The sequence below is a fragment of the Sarcophilus harrisii genome, chromosome 6, assembly GCF_902635505.1.
Source record: "Sarcophilus harrisii chromosome 6, mSarHar1.11, whole genome shotgun sequence".
NCBI lineage: Eukaryota > Metazoa > Chordata > Mammalia > Dasyuromorphia > Dasyuridae > Sarcophilus > Sarcophilus harrisii.
In genome coordinates, this window is record NC_045431.1 from 53,175,995 (window position 1) to 53,200,027 (window position 24,033).

Consider the following 24,033-nt stretch of genomic DNA (forward strand, 5'->3'; position numbering starts at 1 on the left):
CATAAATGATCCAGATTCACTGGACATAAGCATTAGAAGGGAACTCAAAAACCATCTAGTGTCATATAAAACAAGACCAGAATCCCCTCCCTAATAAGAGTCATCCCCCATCCGCTTTAAGTTCTCTGGTGAGAAAGCAGCCTTGCTACCTCCAATACAGCCCCATTCTCTCCTTTTAAATAATTTTAACTGTGGGGAAAATTTTCTGGTTGTTCGAAAGTAAATCTGCTTCTCTGTAACTTATAATTATAATCTTTAAATCTTTCTTTTGGGTCTAAACAGCAAAATACTGATACTTTTACTGGACAATCCTCAAATATTTAAATATCACTATGATGACCCCCTTTCCTATATTTTATACATTCCAGTTTAACATCATTTGAAAAGTATCTGATATAATTTCTAGGCTCTTTACCTTCCTGGGCTCTCACCTTTGGATTTTATCCAGGTTATCAATGTACTTGTTACAATAGTTCTTCCAGAAATACTTCCAATGATTCAGATACCCTCTCTGGGAGGGGAGGAAGAGGAGAATCAATTTAAAATCATACCCTACAATAGATGGCTACAGAGAATCATCTTCAAAAAAGAATTATAGTAATTTTTACATAACGAAAAACCCTAAAAATCTAATACTTGTTAATAGTTCTTGTGACTTTTTATCCCACACATTGTTATAGTTCATAATTGGCATTTAGTACATTTAAATGTAAAGCTGCTTAGTTAAACCCTGTCTAATAATAACTATGCTTAAAGCTTTTTTAAAGAACAAACACAACACAAATTCAAGCTTGATTCCTACAATGAGCATTTAGGTTCTGCAAATAATTGGTCCCTTTATTCTCATGTTAATTAAAATGTTCCTGTCCATTACTAACTGCAATGCAAAACACATTTTTTTGAAAAAAAGGATTAGGTCTAAATTGTTTCTCAATTCTTCTCTGATTTTACCATCTTACTAACACACATGAGATGCTGCATAGTTTGAAAAAAACATAATTTTCATATTTAAAATAGGGTGACAAGACATCTATGTGTATAATCCCAACTATTAAAACCTTAGAGAGAAAAATTAGGTCAGTGTTTATGTGAAGTTTGTTCCATGACGATTGGGAAATATCAACAAGTGAATTATTGATTTCTTTATTATAGCATAGTCAACAAATTAAAAAAAAATCTTTTATTAGGCATTAACTATAGTCTTATCACTATATTAAGTTATGGGAATAAAAATAACAAGTAAAAAGAGTTCTGGCCCTGGGGGAAGTTATATTCTAATGGTGGAAGACATAATAAGAAGCTGAGTATGGGAAGGAGAAGTTCTTACATTAGGTGTGATAGAGAAAATCCATGGAATCTGTATTGGACCTTGGAAAAAATGAAATCATGACTGCCCTTCTCACTTTCCTTAAAAGAGATATTTTACAAGAAACTAATGCACCAGAGGAAGGGCTTACAGATTCATGATGTATTGGACATATGAGAAGTCAAGGATTTTTTGGCATACTAGAGAAAAACTGGGGAACCAAGAAAGGTTACTTGAGATATGTTCCTTAAAACAGATTTTGTGGGGAAATAACTATTCAAAAAGGGACTATTGTTCAGAGCCAGCCCTGAAATCAGGAAGATTCTCCTTGAGTTCAAATTTGGCCTCGGATACTGAATTAGCTGTGTGACTCTGGACAAGTCCCTTAACCAGTATGCCTCAGTTTCTTCATCTGTAAAATGACCTGGAGAAGGAAATGGAAAACCACTTCGATACTTTTGCCAAGAAAACCCCAAATAGAATCACAGAGAATGAGGTACTATTGAAAAAAAATTGACTAAAATAGAAGAATTTCATAGTGTACTGTGCTGTGGTGCTATGAATTTCTAAGCTGAACAGAAATGAGAATAGAATTAATAATTTAAAGATATATTGCATTGCTTATGAATTTATTTAAGGAGGTTTCAAACTAATAAGTTTTCTTATACTACATGGGCCTAAACTGGGATATTTATTAGCACAAGGAACTCCTATTGTGGAAATATCTTTTAGCAAGGAAGATCAGCAATGCCTCTAAAACTTAGAGCCTAGGACACTAAGATTGTCACATAGTATTAGAGGCAGGATTCGAGCTTGATCTTTTGTGTTTTCATCTACTCCGGTGTTCACAGTGAATTGGTCAAAAGAAAAGTATTCAGTCTTCATGAAAAAGAGTTAGTTCAAATTCTGCATTTGCTGGGATTACTTGTGTAAATTTGGGCAAGACAAATATTTCCCTGAACCTTAATTTCTTTATCAAATGAAAGATTTGAACTAGGAGATGTTTGAAATCATTATTAGCTTTAGATCTATGTTCCTATTAACTGAAATGAGTCATGTTATAAACCACACTGTAATAGTTTAACAGAAATACACTCAATAAAATAAATTATGATCTCAGACAAGACATGAGAAACACTGGATTTGGTACCATATTTTTTTTGGACATCTTTTTGTGTCTTGTTATTTAGAGAGACTGTAATTATATGGCTACTCATTATGAGTAAAATCTTTGGCAAACTTCTGAAGTTAAAAGGGGGAAGTTAATGTTGTGTTTCCTTTGTGGCCCTTTCAGGTAGAATATTTTGTGAACTTGAAGTCCTATCTTTTGGGCTGAGAGAAAACCTATCAGTGATTAGAGAACTAGCCTTGTAATCAAAAAAAATCTGGGTTCAAACCTTCCCCAAAACACTTATTAGCTGTGTGACCAGACTTCTCTGAGTCCCCAATTGCTCCACTGTAAAATGGGTATCATAATAGCACCTATTTAACCCAAACAAGGTATGTAATGTAGAAAATAGAAGGAGATAATGGATGCAAAGCACTTCCTATATCTTAAAGTTCTATACAATCCTTGACTACATTATTATGGAAATTAGTAAGCCTTTAAATGAAGTGTAAATCTGGATCCTGTTGAGGAATAAGAAAATGTGCTTGGACATGATTATAGTTCTCCAACAACTCCAAATCACATAATCATTAATATCAAACACTTGTCTTCTTTCCATTTATCTGAGTGAAATTCACTCCACTAAATTTGCACATTTAAAAGTTCCACCCTTTTCTGGCAGTTTATAGATACTTGTTTGTATGCCTTCTGTGTCATCAATCTTAGATTTGTATACCCTTGCAGAAACCTAGGCACAAAGGACCAGGGTTCTAAGTCATCTGATTTATATAATTGTGAATTCCTTTACATAAGGGTTATAAATCAAACTCATTGTCACTTTAATGCAGAGAGGGTTCTTTTGTGTCCATAATACAGATGAAGATGTGATTTAAGTCGAATCTTGTCAAGGTAACTCCTTTTTAAACTCTGAGAAGAGCTTGGCTGGAGCCCAGTACTAATGGGAGTCATATTTTATAATAAAAAGCAATCTGTTCAGAACGGAGACTTTGCTGCTTCTTGCAGCCTCCACAAGCACAAATCCGCGTCAGTTTTCACAGCTAATGCATTTTTGTCAAGTCATAAGCACTTTTACAAAAAGCCTCTCCTTAATAAAGTGTAAGACAGATATGCTAATTTTTTTTCCAAAGGAAAAAGTGAAAATAGAGATCTTAGCCTGGAGGAATAAGCTAGAAGATTCCTTACTATCAAAGGAGGCCCATTTTGAAAAGAGAGAGCCTCTGAAAGTACAGGCAAGCAAGTATAAAATTGAGCAAACTTTCACATCGAGCAGAGGGGGGTGTCAAATTGCCAGTAGTTTCTTTTGCCTATTTTTTTTTTTAATAAAGGAGTTTTTCCACTGATCAAATGGAGGAAGATGACAAGAAGCAATTTCTGAGGCTGGGATTGACTGTTTAATGACTTCTGAGGGGACATGAAAGCTAATTTCACTTTTGTTTACATAGACTGAAATGACTCCTCACACAGGGACTTCATAGCAGAAGCTATTCCCCTTTTGATGGTGAGTTAGAGAAGGATAACAAGGAAGAAGGAAAGGAGAGTGGCTATGACTCTAGTTGAAAACGTGGAGATCCAAATGCTGTAGAAAAGCATATTATATAGACTTGTGGGGCAAGGAAAGTCAGTAAATCCCAGGTTCAAGTTGGATTAGATTTCACCTGTTGTATCTGTGAAAATGCACAAGGAACCAATCTTCTCAGAGTCCCAGGAAACTCTACAAGATCTTAGAAAGGAGTTGTGGGTATGCATTAAAAGGAGGAGGGAGTGTCTACATCCAAAATTTCTCACCCTGATGAGAGTTTTATTTACTATTATATAATTATTATTATATATGTTATATAAAATATAATAAAGTCCCACCTGGTCTGCTGACATGCTTCTTCATCCAAACAAATGAAACTTAAAAAGCAGCAGGTAAAAGCATGAGCTACCAAGTGGATCCTGAGGAGAGGAAGTAACGTTTGCTTTGGTCTCGGTTTTGTGTTTTTGGTTAAAGAAAGATGACATTTACACAGTGATTAGAATTATAGTATGCTAGAAATGCCTTTCCTTCATTTTGGATCTCTAGAAACTCGCATGCTGTAGGAACTGAGACAGTTATGTAGTGTGAGGATTGGACAAGGGAACAAGACCTTCAGTCAGGGAAATGCGTTCAAATCCAGAATCAGACAATTATTACCTCTTTGATGTTAAATGTTCCAGTTATGTCTTTCTTTTTAGGACCCCTTTGGGGGTTTTCTTAGCAAAGATACTGGTGTGGTTTTCCATTTCCTTCTGTAATTCATTTTATTGATAAGAAACTGAAGCAAACTGGGTTAAGCGACTTGCTCAGTCACAAAGTTATTAAGTTTCTGAGAACAGATTTGAATTTGAGGTGAGTCTTTTTGACTCTAGAACTGGAGCACTATCCACTAGATCGCCTAGCTTTCCCTCCTACCTGTTTAACTCTAAGCAAGTCCCATAACCCTTGAGCCTCAGTTTCCTCACTTGACAAATGGGGATAATAATACCTACCCTAAATGGTTGTTGGGAGGATTAAATGAGATAATATTTCTAACATGTTTTGTAACTTCTGAAGCAGTATATGAATTTTAACTCTTATTATAAATATTATTTGGATTGAATAGAAGATTCTGAACAGCCCTGTCAAGTAGGACCTCTATAGAGATTATCATGCTCATTTTACAGATGAGGGAAGTGAAGTTCAGAGATACTTAATGACTTCATAACTAGTTATATGCTAGACTTAGCTAGAATTGTAATTAAGTCATTCAGAATTGGAATTTGAAAATGTATTTCACCTGCCTTGGAGTCTGTTTCTACTTCAACATGCTGCCTCTCATTGAGGAAAATACATTTTATCTTGATTTTTTTGTGTGTTCCAGGATTCCCTTTGGCCACTAATCTCATAAACCCTATGGATTCTTTTTTCCAAATAATGTTTTTATAAAATATATCTTATTATGAAGGAAATTAATTATATTAAAATCCCTTTTTCTCTTTCTCCCTCTTTCTGTGTCTGTCTGTCTGTCTCTTTTTCTGTCTCTGTCTCTATCTCTGTCTTTACCTTTCTTTCCCTCTCTGTCTGTCTCCATCTTTGTCTTTACCTTTCTCTCTCTTTCTCTTCCTCTCTCTGTCTTTGCCTGTCTATCTTTCTCTTTCTGTCTTTACCTTTCTCTCCCTCTCTGTCTCTGTCTCTATCTCTTTCTTTACTTTTCTCTTTCTTTCTCTCCCTCTCTCTGTCTTTGCCTGTCTGCCTCTTTCTTTGTCTCTGGCTCTCTCTTTCTGTCTTTATCTTTTTCTCCCTCCCTTTCTGTCTTTATATTTTCTTTACCTTTCTCTCTCTTTCTCTTCCTCTCTCTGTCTTTGCCTGTCTATCTCTCTCTTTCTGTCTTTACCTTTCTCTCCCTCTGTCTCTGTCTCTCTTTTTTTACTTTTCTCTCTCTTTCACTCCCTCTCTCTGTCTTGCCTGTCTGTCTCTCTCTTTCTGTCTTTACCTTTCTCTCTTTTTCTGTCTGTCTCTCTCCATGTCTGTCTGTCACTAACACTTCAAAGACATGGACCTGAGAGGAAGAACTTCTAATTTATAGGTACGCCATGTGATTAGTCTATCTCCTTTTTTAATAATATGTTTCTTCTGTCATCATTTATATCTTTGACTCTAATGTTCTTCTTGAAATTAGAGCTCACCTTTGAACACCAATATTCTGAGTGTTTCATGGCTATGAGTCACAGAAAAGTACACTATCTGAACAACTGAAAATGACTATCATCCAGAGGGCAACGAGGAGGATTGCTTAGTGGGTTGGAAGGAGCTGCAATATCTGACAAGGAGGAACTACGGAGGAAAATCAGGGCAAAGGAGAACATCAAATAGTGTCATATTCATGTATTTAAAGATAATCATCAAGTCGAGTTTTTGGATACCCAGAAACGTCTCCTCTCCTAGCACTCAGGCAAGAATGGGTCTTTGAGATTGTTTGTCAGTGCTGGTCTGCCTCTTTTGAAGAAGATTTTTACATTCTCCTTGGGTCTCTCCAAACAAGTGCCAATCAAGACTGGCTACTGCCCCTCATCCCAGCTTGTGACAGCTTGATTGCAGTCAGACAACACCTCCCAAATTAGTCACTGGTGTTTGAACATTTGGCCCACAGAGATTGACACTGGCTTCTCAGACTGCAATGAGAAAATCAGATGGCAGAAAGGATTCGGGGACTGCCAAGTCTTGACAGCCGGCTTTCACTTTTTTCCCTGAAGTTCTTTGTCTTATGCTCTCTTCTCACTGAAACTGTGACACGAAGGTTATGACAAGTATGGGGAAATAACTAGTGACTTATCAATGTCTGCTGCGACTCGGGCGATGCTGGGAAGCAGCTCAGGGTGGCTGCGGTAATCAGATTCCTTTCTTTCTTGATTGCAGCCGACCAAGGGAACTGTCCATAAGTGTCACACGCTGTCCTGCTGTGGAGAAACTAGATCAGTACCTCAGCATTTCTTCCCTTCCCTGTCTCATAGTTCTGAGTTACTTGTCACGTTATGATTTTTGTTTCACTGACATTTCTGAGATTTAAGGATTTATAATCCCTGATTTTCCAGTTTGTAGGGTCTGTTTAGGCTTTCATTTGGATCACTTTACTAATGAGATCTCTGATTTTAATTTTTTGGGAACTTAGTTCTAGAGCTCTAGCAAGAGTTCTCTACTTTTCTTATGTCATGGACTTTTATGGACCCTGTCTCAAAAAAAATTATTTTAAATACATAAAACAAAACATAAAGTAACAAAATAAGTCAACTATATTGAAGTGTGTGTATGTTTGTGTATGTGTGTGTGTATGTAATCTTAATTTCCCAAGGCTAAAAAATAGTAATAACTTGCCCAAAGTCATAAAGTATATCAGAGATTTGATTTGATTCTGCATCTTTTTTGATTCCTATATCCAGCAACTGGCTATTATGTCACACTGGTATTGAAAAGTAGGTACTCTGAATCAATAGTACTTTTGCTGCATTAATTTTATACTAAATTGGGAAATGGAACAGGATAGGAAAATGTGTCTTTTGTCCTGTATGTACCCAAATAGTCACAGCAACAGTTTATGAGAGAAAAGCATTTACACCAAAGTAGATTCCCATTTATTTGGGATTGCCAAATAAATTATGCTTTTAATGTTTCCAAATAATGGAATATTGCTCTATCATAAGAAATGATTATTAAGAACATAAAATTAAAACAGCTCTGAAGTATTATCTCCTATCTATCATCTTGGCTAAGATGATAGGAAATGATAATGATGAATGTTGGAGGGGATGAAGGAAAACTGGGAAACCTGTGCATTGTTGGTGGAGTTGTGAACAAATCCAGTCATTATGGAGAACAATGTGTAACTGTGCCCAAAAGGCTATAAAACTGTGCATAAACTTTGATCCAGCAGTATCACTAATGGATCTGGTTCCCAAAGAGATCGTAAAATCAAGTAAAAGACAAATCTGGGCATAAGTGTTTATAGCAGCTCTTTTTTTGTGGTGGAAATGAATTGGAAATTGGGTGGATGCCCATCAATTGGGGAATGCCTGAATAATTTATGTTATAAGGATATAATATAATTATATGTGTATACACATATGCCTTCTCAAATAGATATATAGATAGATATGAATAGATAGGTGGATGAATGGATAGTATCCACCAAAATAGTATGAAAGGGTCTTGTTGACTTACATGGCACAAAACAACTTTCCCAACTTCTTTTGGGAAAAAGGAGTCAGACTAAAAAATAACCAAAAAAAAAATCCTTCTCGTTGCCTTTTTCTCAAGAGAGAGAGACAGAGACAGAAAGAGAAAGACAGAGACATACAAAGACAGACAGACAGAGAGAGAGACACACACACACAAAAACAGAGAGACAGAGATAAAGAGACAAAGACAGAGAGACAAAAAGAGAGAGATGGAGAGACAGAGAAAGAAGAAGGGAAGGAGGGAGGGAGGGAGAGAGAGAGAAAATATGAGGGAATGAATCGTGAATTTTTTGTGTGACTCCCACAATGCTCTTTATTCCCTTAAGATGAATACTTTTTTCCCCCTGGATATCATTATTCCTGTCAGCATGATAATAACAGTTGAGAAATAATTTGAAAAGACCAACTATCCAAGGTCACCCCAATTTTATTACAAACAACATAGTTAAGTCATTTCAGTGTAATTCATTAATCATTTATTAAGGTCTAGCTATTTGCATGGAACTATGCTTGCACTGAAGAAAAAATTGCTACTAAAAATTACATAGACTTGCCTTCAAGGAGCTCCATGTTATTCCTGGATGGATATGACAAGAACACTATAACATCTGGAAACTTTGATAAGATACGTGATCTCATCATTCTGATTACATTTCAGCTTCTTCAACCAAATTTCCCAAGACATGGACGCTCTATTTTCTAATTCTCCTCTCTTCTGTATGCTCTTCAGGGGATTACTGTCCTTTGAAAACTGAAAAGTTACTATATATTCAGTTTGATCCAGGCAGAGTACAAAAGTTCTGTCGTCACCTTCTTTCTTGGGAGAAAGAGAAATATCCACAAATAACTGCAAGGTACCCTCAGAGTAAGAAACCTCTACATCATAGCTTTATTTCTTCTGGTGGGGAAAAATATTCTAGGCACATAACTTGCAGATGATGGGAGTATGACTTCTGAAACACACAGTTTAAATTCTATAAATATATTTCTTTCTAATTCTAAAGGAAATCTGTTTATGTTTCATGTAGTGTCTTCATCTTGAGAAAGAAAAATCAAATAGATAGAAAAATATGCTATAAAATAGCTCAATATTCTGATTTTTCAGTAACTTAAAACATGAAGTTTCCTGCCTTATGAATAACTTTCAGTCCCCATCTTCATGCTGACAGAAATCATGTAGCTGTGAAACCAAAAACAGGGGTGTGCTGAAGCTGACTTGCACTTGCTCGTGAGAGTTGACTGAAATTTTCAGTGTACACATTTATACCTCAGAAATCAGCAAATGTTACAATTCAAGGTTTGACTTGTTTTGTTCATTGTTTCAACTTAAGAAAGTGATGAAGAAAATGTTGATACAGCATATTACACTTAAAAGCATGTCATACATCCTTTTTTATTGTTTAAGACAACCAATTGCTTCAACATTTACCAGCACACCACTGCCAAAGCAGGATTTATATTTTTTAAAAATAGATTCAAATAGAGACTCTCCCTCTCAGCCTTTAAGTCTTGTCACTACACCAACTTTTTAAAGTGAAAATGGAAAGAAAAATGCCTTTATAATCAAAGGACTTTTTGTTGAAATCTTACCTCTATGAACTTAGATAAATCTCTTAATTTCCCTATCAATGCAATAATCTAAAAATGATAGTTTGAATTAGACAGAAGCCCCTTATACATCTTTATTATCCTTTAAATTTATAGAAATTAGAAAATTCATCTAGGCCACTTTAATTTACTAGTCTACACTAGTTTTTATCATATGTTCTACTTTTCACAGGGAAGATTCTTATTATTAGGTAGATCTTGAATCCCTTTCCTGAAATCATACAGTATTTGAGTGAATGTTTAATTACTCAGACTTTCTCACTGGCTGGTTATAATTGGCATTTAGAGTTCATTAAACTCACCATACCCATTACAAATAACTTATCTGTACGAAATGGATAATGAAAATAATTGGCTCATTTTAAAATAAAAAGGAACCCTCTTGCTTAATAACTGACATCAATAAATATCTTGCTAAGACTGAAGCAATGGGGTTGGGATTTAGCATGGAAACTTTTTAAGGTAGTTATGAAAGCAGGGTAATAGGCTTTTCAAGGTAATTTTTTTGAAGACAGCCAGTCAGTGCCAGTCAGTGAGTTAAACACGTTTTACAAAGACACACAGCTAGTTAATAAAGCACTGCAAGAACAAAAAGCCTTTAATTTCACTTTACTATAATGGCAGTGAGTTATGAAATCCTGTCTTCAATCTTTATATACAATCTTTTTATGCAATACAACACTGCAACAAGGTGGGCTTGTTCATGTGGAGAAGGTATCTCTCAAACTCAGAGACTAGAGGGGTAGGAAGTTTATGAAATCTACTCTTTACAATCAATGTTGCCATCTACTTTCCTTTGATTGGGATGTGGACCTGGGGGACTGAAATATTTGACATGATCAACATTATGCAACATAATCCTTAATGGCTGTATTTAATTAAATAAAATTACAGACAAGTCATCGACATTTAGATGTTCATAAAGATGCCTGTGTTTCTTTGAATGTGAATTGAGTCCCAATGTCCTCCAAGTAAAGGGTTTCTGCAGGACAAACATCTGTCTGCAGAAATTGCTATAGAATGGCAGAGATGTTTATGTTACACATTGAATTAAATTTCTACCTATATAGAAAAGGATTGTTTTGTTGACATGAATAGTGATAGATGCTGCAGTCAAGCAATATTAATATTAAGAGGTTATGGGAAAAACAGCATAGAATAATAGATAGAACTGGTTAGAAAAATAGATAAAGCTGGTCTCAAAGGTAGGAAGAATAAGCCCTTTTCATCCTATTGCTGACAAATATAGGTTGTATGATTTTGGGCAAATCACTTGATCTTACAATTGCTGAACTTCATTGCTAGAAAGTGTCTCCTCACCTAGATATCCACACAACCACATCACAGTTTTGGGTCCAAAAAACAGAATTCTCATCTTGATTCAAAGTCCTTTATTTTTTTTTTTTGATTCTCATAAGAACAAATATGTCATTAATCGCTATTTACCATATTTGGACCTTTACAGAGCAGTTACCTGACAGACTACCTCAGAAAGCAGGGAATCCAGAGTGTTCCCTACCTGGATGAAGTCACAGCTCCTGACTCTGTCTCTGTTTTGTATATACTTATCTAGCACATGCTGTCTCCTCCAAGGATTATCAGCCTCTCATGGGCAGAATCTGGATTACTTTTGCCTTTTTTTTAAATGTCTAATGCTTATCACAGAATCTGGCCCATTGTAGGCACTTAACTAAATACTGTTATTTTTAATTTATTCATTGAGTTGAAAGTGTCTCCACTGATGGAAATGGGCAACTTCTCTGTAATTGATGATGATGATGATGATGGAGATTATAGTGAGTAGAGATCTATGCTTTTGAATATTTTCCTTAAGTTATCTATTTAAATTGTACATAACAAACACCTGCCTGTGTGAAATGATTTAGGAAGGTGTTAAGCCACAACTTGGAGCTACTGGATGGTAACTGCTGGCTCCACAGACAAGTTTGCAAACAAGTTACAATATGGCCATGTATACTTTTAGAAGTATATATTATTTTAAAATTTTGCTCCTTTAAATCCTATGTGAATTTTGTTTTAGAATGAGAAATCCTTCAGTTTTTGCTAGATATTTGCATTGTAACACTTTTATCCCCTGTCTCATGATTTCCTGTGCATGGGCACATGGCACATATATTCATTCTTTAATTTTACTTGTCTCTCTTTGACTTTCTTTTTTTTATTTAAAATTCTACTTGACTTACATTTACTCATCCAGTGACAGCCTACTTCAACATATTTTTCATTGTTTACTGACTCATTGACTCAACTGAGATGCAGAGTGTCAGTGAACTGAATGTGGGATTACACACATAAGGTTGGCAGCCAGGCACAGGAATAATCCTAAGCATATGGAAGGTCCATTTTGCATTTTCTAATGGAGGAAACTGAAGTAGCCTGATCCATATTCATGGATTCACTATTGTTTCTATTTTCTCCAGTGAAGGCTCATTGGAATATGTGTTTATTGTCTATCAGGGTCTCTTTTAAGTATTCAACCTTCAGATATAGGGAAAAAGGATATAGGAGACAAAAATGAGTCCTTTATTTTAGAAATCCTATATACTTGCCTATTCTTTGGAATCTTGTTCATGTTCTCCTATAAAATATATGGTGGACCTCAAAACAAGACATTGGGCTCTTCTACTTTTCATGTTTTCCCTTGATTTTCTTTGGAATCTAGTCTGGTAAACAGGTTCTGTATTGATTGCTCTTTATTCTTACCACATGACCTTAACATATTCTTTTTTTGGGGGGAGGGGATAATTATTTTTGGGTGACATCTTTTACTCTGCTTTTTCTTTGTAGGATAAAAATTTTAAAAATGAGTGCAAAAATGAAGCTTCAGTACAATTTAAGATATAGTAAATTTTGCATGGGCCAAAAATGCATTAACATCAACATAGGAAGCATTTGTAGGACAAATATAATACTGTGAATTTGGACTAGGTATGTGCAAGACTATAGAAATTGCCTAAAATAATTGGGACATCTGGGAGTGATGACTAACATTTAAAAAAAAGCTGGGAAGGTATAGGAGCCAGAGAATTTGTGAAATCATTTATGAAGAAAGATGGTAAATAAAGGTCTCTCTTACTTCCATGTATAGAAGCAACACACATCTGACTTGGCTTTCATGATCTTAAGAGAAAGTTGATTTGCTACTTGAAGGTTGAACTACAGTGAAGGAAGAATTCTGGGAGTCAGGCAAGCAATCTTCCCTGGAGATATGATTTTTTTTGAGATGGTGGGGTTTCATGAAGATTTCACAAGGAAAGAACATGAGGATATTTAATAGTAGAGCTATGATTTATATTGACCACATGTGCCCTTTAGATATTCCTCGTTACCAGAATAACTTGAGTTTTGCCTTCTTAACACTGAGACACCAAATAGTTGTAGGAGATTGCACGCTAGGCTTATTTAGGGAATGTTTTGTAGCTAACTATTTTAAAGAAGACTTAGTAAATATCTTTGCTTAGAGATAATTGGGTCTACTAGCAATCTGTCAACGGAAGTAGACTGCTAAAGCTGGTGAATAATATATTATTAGAAATGTGTCCCCAAAGGGAATCCCTAGAATCTGAGAGTAGCAGCTGTTCTCTGGGGATGCAACCCATGAGTATGAAGGCAAGTTTGTAGAATATCACAGTGGATGGTGTTATAGAAGCACATGCAAATTGGAATATTAGACAAATTAATATCAATCTCTATAAAACTGGAACAATGCCAAATCACTAGTAAGAATCATACATTAAGGATGCATAACTCTGAAAGGTAAGTATAAATGCCAAAAATATGTAATTCTTACATTAGATAGTAATTGCAAAGTAGTCTATTCCTTCAGTTGTAATTGAATTATATATCTCTCAAAATATTTTAGACTTTTATCCATTTTTAAATTTAAAATTTAAATATTATCTTAAGGATGAGATAAAGTCATGGAGAGAAGGTCATGAAGAAAAGGACAAACAGATTTAGTGTTAAAACCTGATACTCCTGACTGCTAGTTCAATAGATCACACTGTCTGCTACATCCTGAAGTAGAAAAAAGAAATGAATGGGAATCTTAAATTGAGCCTGCTGTTTGTAATGTTGTTCAGTCTTTTTATATCTGACTCTTCATGAGTTTTCTTGATAAAGACACTGAAGTGGTGTGCCATTTCCCTCCTCAACTCATTTCACAGATGAAGGCTAAGTGACTTGCCCAGGATTACCCAGCTAGTAAGTATCTAGGGCCAGCTGAAATCAGAAAGATGAGTTTTCTTGAGTATGGCCCCAGTACTCTATGCACTGTACTATCTATGTGCCCCCAAATCATCAATGCATTATTTTAATGTTCAGAATGCTATCAATCAATTACAGCCACTATTAAGTCATCATGATCAAATTTAATGAATGTTTAGGATATGGCTTCAGTCATAGTCATTTATACCTGCTTGACCTGTGCAATTTTTACCCATATCCTTTCATAAAACAACCACAAGGAGTTTGCCCATCTTGTTAAATACCTATTCACTTTCTCATTACATGTGGTGGAAAATTTGGTTTGGAAAAAGAAAGAACGAGTGAATTATGTTGATCCATTTATTTTCCCTTGAAATCTTTCCGTGCATAAAAGAAAACGATAAAATATATCTTTTTTAAAATTTATATAAGCCAAAACAAATAAGAAATGTTCTATTCTGGTCAGTTTTTTTTTAAACTTAGACCTATATCTTTGTAAGTAATAGAATTTAAAGAAGAAAAAGTTGATCACTTAAAATGAAGAATTTTGCATTAATGGAAGTTCTTCTTTTTGAGAAAATTATGAAGATTTGGACTTTCTTGTCATTTTAATATTTTCCTGTGAGACAAATTTTCCCTTTGTTTTAATGGAGGTGGTATAACTGGCATCCTCATGCGTTAGTTACAATCTATATGTTTCAGTGATGGATGATATGTGTGTGTATGTATGCATATATACTTCCTATATCTAAAGAATCCCTCTATCCAAAAGATCCCTCTATCTCTATATGTGCTCCCTATAATCCAAGAGTTTTGTTTTAGTTTAGCTTCTGTTGACTTAACAGTTGGAAGCAACTCTTTATTATGTTTAGTCTCATCACACATCATTCCAGAAATATGGAAATGATTTTCATATATATATATAAAGATGTTCTTGATTCACTTCAGCCAAAAAAGTAGGTTCATCTGTAGAAATTCCCAAATTCAATGATTTGATGCATATGTGATTACATCAGTGTGACTTATAGATTCCCAATTCACATATATTTTCTTATCCAAGGGGATCGTTTCCCACATCTTCACATTAATTACCTGCTGCACCCCCAACCAATGTTCCAGAATCCATTCTCTAGGATTTTTAACATTATGTAGATACTAGTGTCTCACTATTTTTGTTTTATATACCTTTTGAATCAGTGAATATTAATGAAAAAGGAATGTCCTCATAAAGTTGTATATATAGAACTTAAAAAGGTTCTTATTTTCTTTCATGTTTTTCTCTCTCTATATATATGTATATATATAAATACATATTTATATAAATATAAATATATATATATATATATGTGTGTGTGTGTGTGTGTGTGTGTGTGTGTGTGTGTGTATTTATTTAAATCCAAGTTTTTAAAGGAAAAAAAGGTGGGGATAAAGTATGAGTTTTCATGCCTGTATTAATGTCTGTATTTTTGTGCTCATGTCTGTATGGAGAGGCAGATTGGTGGTGCCAGAAATAGTTCCTCGTTATATGACCCTGAGTAAGTAAAAACCCTGTTTCTCTAATTTTCTTTAACTGTGAAATGAACTGAAGAAGGAAATGACAAAATACTCTAATGTCTTTGCCAATAAAACTGCAAATGTAGTCACAGAGTCAAACACGACTGGAATCTACATGAAGAGAAGCAAATATCTATGAATTCCATGAGTGTGTATATATGTGTGTGTGTGTGTGTTCCCTAATTGCAGCATTTTGGACACATTCATATTTAATCATAATAACAAACTGCTTGTTTCATGTTTCTGAACCCAAACGATCCAACTGGCTGTTTATTATAAACGTGTCTATTTACCACTTAGGATGCTTAGCTTCCAGTCTAGATACTTGTTAAAAATATTATCTCAGCCCAATACATGAAAGAGTGATTAATAATCTTGCTGACTAAAATAGTCTATGCAATGGGGCTCAAGTCTTTACCTTCTAGTGACTTACACACTAACAAGTCAACACTGTGCAGTCTTAGAATAATTGGGAAAGCCTTACATTGTAGGCAAATTTTCTGATGTAGCCTTTCCTAGAAAGCCTATCTCATGGTCACTTTTAAGTCACTGGTCCCCAGAGAAAAACACAAAGCAGAACATCTGGGGACCCAAGTTCCAAGATGTGGCTCATCTAGGAAGTATATGAGCTCGGTGAGCAGCTACCATATATTTCACAGTTGTTGGTGGGAGGATAGCAGCCCTTAACCTCCTTGTAGAAAGTAGGACTTCACAGAGTCTCATATGCTCTGCAGAAGAAAAGAAGGGTAAGTATACTGACTCCATTTCCTCTTCCATAAAATGGAGATAGTCATTAACATCAGTAGCATCTTATATTATTTTTGTTCTCAGAGACTCAAATGAGACAATATATGCAATATGCCTTGAAGAACTTTACATTTTTCAAATTTCAACATGCCAGCTAAATGATATTTAGCAAGTTAGAATTCTTCTGAAAATATAACATTTTTCAGAAAGTTATAGTAAGTCATTCATTATAAATCATTTAATGCTTGTATTTTACTAAAGGTGACACTGAAAAATATATGCTGTTAGTCACACAGCTTTTATATAACAGCAATAGGTTTGAACTTACTGTATTTGACCTAATATTATTAACTGCATTTAAAAGTGGATATTCTTCCCACCTGCTCCAAACAGCATCCCATTTCCCACTTCTGTGCCTCTGCAAAAATGGCAGGAATGTGTAATTCTGAAATGCTTGTGCTCACTTTCAACTCTTAGATACTTTTATTAATTTAGAAACATTCATTAACTTCCTTTAAGCTTCAACTAGGTGCTATCAACTACAGGAATACTTTGTGGACCTGCCTACCCTATACCTAAGGTTTGTGTTCTGCCTTCCTCAAATTATGTAGTATTTCAGTGTCTGTAGTGTTTCCTCAAAGAGAATGTCAAGTTCCTTGAGTGTGGGGAATTCATTTTTGTTTTTCATCGTTATGTCCTTTGGGCTAAGTAAATAATAGCTATTATTATTGATGGGTAAATGAATAATCCCCCTTAAATCTAATTCAAGCATGTTTAGTTTGCAAAATGCCATGAGTGCTTCTAAAAAATAGAAAATTATTTTGGGGTCATAAGCCTTTGGAAGCAACATCAGATTGCAGTTCCAATGAGCTTGTCAACTTAATGTGGACAACTCTTCAATGTTTAATTAATTCTTTTACTGATAAACTACATGAGTGAAATTATGCTGTTTCAAGGGTTTAAAAACAATAGAATTGTTGAAATATTATTCCCTTCCTTTCCAAATATTTGAATTCTGTGAATTTGTACATTAAAAGAGTACAATGTCATTTATTGTCCCCATTTTTAACCATCTGTCAAAAATCCACATTGTGCATGTTCAAATTTTTTTTTTCCTATCTCTTACCTTAAATTTACATCAATATCAGATTAAGGAAAAGTTTACTGTTCCCAATCCCTTCTAAATGTAGCTAACAATATTAGGTCAAATACAGTGGGTTCAAATCCTACTGCCGATACATAGCTGAGTGACTACTACCACATCATATAATCCGTCAGAGTCCCAGGAAACTTTGTTAAATGATCAGTTAGAGAGAAATTGCTCATTGGCATAAATAGCAAGAGTTTATATTCCTGGAATTCTCTCCATAGATGGAAGAATATCAGGACTGAAAAGAAAAGGCAAAAAATAGATCACATATTTTATTTATAGAGATATTCATATTTTAAAAGAATGATATGGTTTGATTATAACAATTCAGTGAGTAGAGAGAAGTCTAATAACAGAATCTGTTCCTAGGCACAGGATTAAGGAAAACACTAAAGGATTTATTTGAACCCTTTAGGATTTTTGATGAGGCGTGAAGAAGAAATTTGGAATATTTCCCCAAATTGACAAGTCATTGCTAACCCCGTTAACTTATGGGCTGGGGGAAGGAGAGAAATTTCTTTTTTTCCTTGAAATTGTTTTGGCTGTGCCTCTGTGCTTAAGATGCTCCTAAGCAGCTTATTAGTAGCCAGTATGAGAACTGAGCTAATTAAGCAAGATGTCTTTAAAACTCTTATGTCTGATGACTTGCTATCACTGTCAATTCATTTGCTGAAATTTCCATCATCCTAATGAAATGTGTTCAGATAAGAAATGACATTAATGCCATTGGTTTAAAGATGTTTTCATTCTTTAGTTAGAATACTTTAGCAGCCTAAACCCTATTTATTTAAGTTAAACTTGTTACTAAGAGGTCCTCATAATTAATTTGGAGTGCTTTTCATAGCTCCAATAAAATGTTATAAATCTCTTAAGAAACTATTGGAATTTTTTCCATGTTTCCTATAAGTTACCCTTTTTGGATTGAACAACATTGAGTTTATAATGGTGACATGTTTCCAGTGTTCAAATGATATTTGTGTTTTAGGAATGGTGGGGCTTTATATTCCTAAATTATAGAATCCCTGAATGAAGCGATTAGGAAATATACTAGTTCCTTATATAATTATTTCCTCTCATTAGCCCTTGGGTGGGAAGGGAAAGAAAGATTTCTTTATTTAATACCATAATGACACCATAATAATAATAATAATATAACAGATCATCAGTATAAAACAATAGTGGAAGTGTATAATCATGTTGTTTTGCACCACCCTCCTCCCTTTCTGGAATTGTCGCATAACAGATAGGACGATGACCAACTTTGTTTGAAACATGAATTGATGCTAAGTAAAATGAGCAGAACCAGGAGATCATCTGTACATTGCAACAGCAAGATTATACGATGATCAATTCTGATGGACGTGATTCTCATCAGCAATGAGATGATCCAGGCCAGTTCTGATGTGATGGAGAGAGCCATCTACATCTAAGAGATGGGCCCAGAGAGGGCCATGGGGACTGAGTGTGGATCAAAACATAGTATTTTCACTTTTGTGGTGGTGTTCGTTTGAATTTTGTTTTCTTTCTGTCTTCCTCTTTTCAATCTATTTTTTCTCGTGTAGCATGATATTTGTGGAAATATGTATAGAGGAATTATACATGTTTAACATATATTGGATAACTTGCTGATGCGGGGAGGGTGAGAAAGGAGGGAAAATAACTATAACACAAGGTTTTGTAGGGGTGAATGTTGAAAATTATCCATGTATATATTTTGAAAATGAAAGGCTATAATTTAAAAACAAAGAAAGTTAAACTCTATTACCTTGAATATGAGCTTTTGAATATTAGCATAGCATTCTATGGATGAGAATAATGTTAAGATTTTGGCTATTTTTAAAGTTGTAACATAGGCAACAGCATTGATTGATGGACTCTTTTTTAAAGGGCAGTGCCACACTGAAACCAGAGACTAGGGAAATCATATTTGTCACGAACTTAGTCCTGCCAGAGTTTATGATCGCTGACAATTTGCCCTATTCATAGGGCTGTCTTTAAAAGCAAGCTAATATAAAACTCCAGTTGTGATTGATGTTTTCCCATTTATTGTTTTCAAAGTTTGCATCCTTTTGGTTATAAGTAATCTCATATTATTTTTAATACCAAAGATTAGAATGGTTTTTCATTTTATTTTAGCATTCTGGAAAGAATTTCTCTGCTGGGAGTTTAGGGACAGGTCTATCAATACCAGTGATTATGAGAGTAATTTTTAAAATGTTACTATCAAGTCTGCATACCCTCTAGCTATGTGAGTGAATTTTAAGGTAGTTGTTCTTTCTTTTGTGGGGATTTGATTGCTAATGTCTCATATAGGAGAATGCAAGCTCTTAGAGATGAAATATTATTTCATGTTGGTTTTCTGTCTCCAACACTGGACAGAATACTTTGCACATAGCAGAAACTTCAAAATGCTCATTGTATTGGTTTGAATCAACCTAAACCAGAATTTTGAAAAATATAAAACTAATATCCTCTTCAAAACTGATAAAAGAACTAATAATTTGAAATGATTATGTGTAACTACATAAAGATAACCCTTGTAAAAATGCTTATTTTGGCTAAAAAATTGAAAATATCAAAAACTTAAATAGGGTCAAGATCAGATGAATGTTGTTACGGATGATATAAAGCTTAATTTTGTTGCATCATGTAAAAAGTTAGTAGGGTTATTATTTTTTCAAGTGTATGGAAGGTAGGAAACAGTTAATTTGTTATTTATACCATTTATGTATGTATGCCTTCCTTCCTTCCTTCCTTCCTTCCTTCCTTCCTTCCTTCCTTCCTTCCTTCCTTCCTTCCTTCTTTCTTTCTTTCTTTCTTTCTTTCTTTCTTTCTTTCTTTCCTTCCTTCCTTCCTTTCTTCCTTCCCTTGTCCCCCTCCCTTTCTTCCTATCTCTCACCCCCTTTCTTCCTCCCTCTATCCCTACCCCCTTCTCTCTTCTTCTCTTCTTTCTGTCTCTCTCTCTGAATGGACAAGAAATTTTGCTATAGAAACTTCATTTGTTGTTGTAACTATAGCAATATTTGAATCTAGTTAACAGCATACTTTCTACTGCTTAAGCAGCTAGATGGTGAGTGGACAGGGTGATGGTCTTGAAGTCAGGTACACAGTTCAAATGCAGTTTCATGAACTTACTAGTTGTGTGGCTTTGGATAAATCACTTTACCTTGGTTTGTCTTAATTTCTTCAACTGTAAAATGGGCTGATAATATCACCTACTTCTTTAAGTTGTCTTGAGAATGAAAGGACATAATATTTGTAAAACACTTAGCAACTAGCCGGCACAATGAGGGAGAGCTAACCAAACAGGTTAATAGATGATTTGAAAAGTAATCTGCATCAACTGAGTTCATCATCTGCTATCAGAATTATTGATGTGTGTTTGTATTTTATCTGTAGATTTTACTCTTGTCATTCAGAAAGAGTAAATGGATGAGTGAGAAAAAACTGCTCTATACTAGTGACATTTTAAGTAGAATTTAATTCTATTTAAACATTAAGTTCTACTATAAGTAGAGGTTAGTTTAGAAGAGATTGTTGATTTTTTAGCAGAATTATTTATATATACATCAAAGGCGTTCTTGATGAAAATTTTGAGGAACATGAGCAGGATTTTTTTTTTAAAGATTATGAAGGAAGGAACACATCCTAATTGTTATATCACTACATGAAATGTGGAGGGAAAAAAGGGTATACCATATAATAGCAATTATTAGTAACGAAAAAGAATCTTACTTGATCAAAATTAATCTTAAAGATTTTCCTAGAATGTGCTTTTGCATATTCATGAATTAAATTTATAAAAACAAAACTTTAACAGACATAAATTGGAGATGAATATAGTCAATAACATGCTGAATCACAGAACATTAGAACTTTGTATGTCATCTACCATGCCCTATACTAGAACAAGTATTTCACATACAGAATTACTAATAAATGGTCACCAAGATTTTCCTGGAACATCTAATAAATATTTATACAAACTCAGGGAAAAACATGAAAGAAAAAAGATGTATTATTCAGATTATGACATACAATTGAATGAATTGAGTTCATCTGCTGACACATACATCACAGATATCATAGCTGAAGCAAAAATTGAGTGAGATAAGATGTAAGATTGGATTACATTTAGAAAGTCACATCCACCTTTCAAGGACCCCAAATTGCTAAGTGCCACCAAGAAATTTTAACAAGATACTTTTTCTTTTAACAAAATTATTCTCCCTTTGAGACTATGATGTTGTATATAAAGGAACACATGAACTAAAAAGTAAAAAAAAAAAAAAAAAAACAATTGGCAATAACCCAAAGATAATGGCAAATTAATGTTGGTTGGATATAAATTGGTAGAATTTTGTTACTATTTATTACAGTATCATATAAATAATTGATTTTGTCATGTAGCAAGAGTAAGAGACAACAGATGGTATGGTCATGCATGACATATTGGTACCCTAGAGATAATCAAAGAACCAAAAGAAGGCATTCTGTCGAATGCATAACTAAAACATGGAAGATTTATAGACAAATATAAATAAATATAGTACATGCTATCATATGGAGGCAGCATGACTGATATCAGTTTTTCTACTAACCATACAAATAATCACTGTTCCTTTATTGGTATCAAGTTCTCAAATTAATCAAAATCCAGAGTTAAAGAAATTTGGAGCATTATTTTGGGATAGATGTCTTTCACATATGAAAGTTAACTTGAAGTAAAATGTCAATTTATTTGAAGTCAATAAACATTTACTAGATCCCACTATATGCCAGGAACTGAGCTTGATTGAGTCTAAGTATTAAAAGACAAAAATAAAACTTTCCTAGCTCTTAAGGAGAATGGGAGAAGTGACAGAAGGGGGGAGAAGCCTTTTGTGACAACCTGGTTCTTAAATTAAGCTAGAGATTTTTAATAAAGGAAGTAAGGAGACACAGTGTTCTAGATATAAGAGGAGCAGTCTATGGAAAAGAAATAGAGGTAAGAGATAAAATGTCACATACAAAGAAAAGAAATCTCACTTTGCCAGATTATAATATGAAAAGGATTTAAAAACTTTGACCAGTTCTAGATTGTGAAGGGTTGTAAAAGTCAGAAAACTATGTTTTAAAGCAAGCGGCAATAGGGAGCCTGTGAAGATTCTTGAGCTTTTTAAAAATATCTTCTTGCTTATCTAGGGTAAGTTTTAGGGGCTTGCTCTTTTCAGATGCAGAAAGAGCAAAGGCTTTTAAAACTCAGATACATCAGCAAAGCTGAGTTGCTAATTGTCATACCATGGCAAAGAAAGTATTTCATTGCAGCTGACTTGAATAATAGAGTGAAGTGGAAGGGAGGGAAGCCTATTTACTCTAGACACTAAGCAAAAACCATGAAACACAGAGGGGAAAAGACAGTTTCATTGAAAATAAAATATTCATGTTGATAACTTACATAAAACAAAAGATGGAGTGTTTTCTGCAGGGAAATTACTTTCTTTGATGAGCTCCATTTATGCATGATGGAGTTTTAAATTTTTGAAAACCCCTTTGGTTATTTTTTTTCTTCCTTTCAATCCTAGTGGTTTTAATTTCCAACATAAACAGATAGATCTGAAATTTTCTTGCTAAAAGGTTCTTATTCTGTTTAAAATCAAATTTATGGCATTGGGAGGAAACAGAATGGCTTTTTGCAATGACAATGACTAGAAAATAAATATTTAAGATATCAGCCTCATGGACTGCATGGTGAGAAGTGGTTCCATTATGTTTTGAAACTGCCCCACTGATGAAATGCATCTTAATTTACTTTGTTTATATTAAACATTGTTTTGCTTGGAATGCCTTCTAGAGAGATTCTGGTATTGGATTTTGTAACTAGAAGCTGGAGTTTCACAATAGATTTAGTTGGTTGCAATCTAATATGCATTATGTCCACGTGCTTCTTTTGCAGCTTTTCAATGAACAATACAATTAAAAGGAAGTCGTGGATCATTTAAGGTGAATTTATGGGAGAACATGAGTTAGAATTTCTTAAAATAGGTAGCCATGAATAGGTTGTAGTCTTTATCTTTTGTAAGGGTATTTGCCTCCATATCAGTGAGATCGGAGAACCACTGAAGCATTAGAGTGCTAGCATCTACTCTCTGTTAACTATATTGTGTGATCTGCAACCTCATGCCAAATTTCCAAAATTAAAACCCAGATCACAACAGATAGTCTTAGTCAGAAGGCATTCTAGAGCAAAAGCTTGAAAGCAACAATTCAGGGGCCTTACGTTTATTTACTATATATTACCCTAATTAGAAGAGAATATAAAATAGAATCCACTTCTCTGAGTTTCAGTCCAGAATGAACATGAAAAGGAATTTGCAGCCTTGATATACAATTTTCTCTGTTTATGTACTTCCCAGCATAACTATGAAATCAATCTCATCCTGTTTGAAAGGGACTGTCAGCCCCTATTCCATGAGGAGCTATCATGAGAACAGTGATAATTGACAGTGTGGATTTAAAGTGCATCACCAATAATTTTAACAAAATATTGCATCAAAGTTTTGTTAGTTTGGGGGAGTATCAATTCATTTGTACATTCTA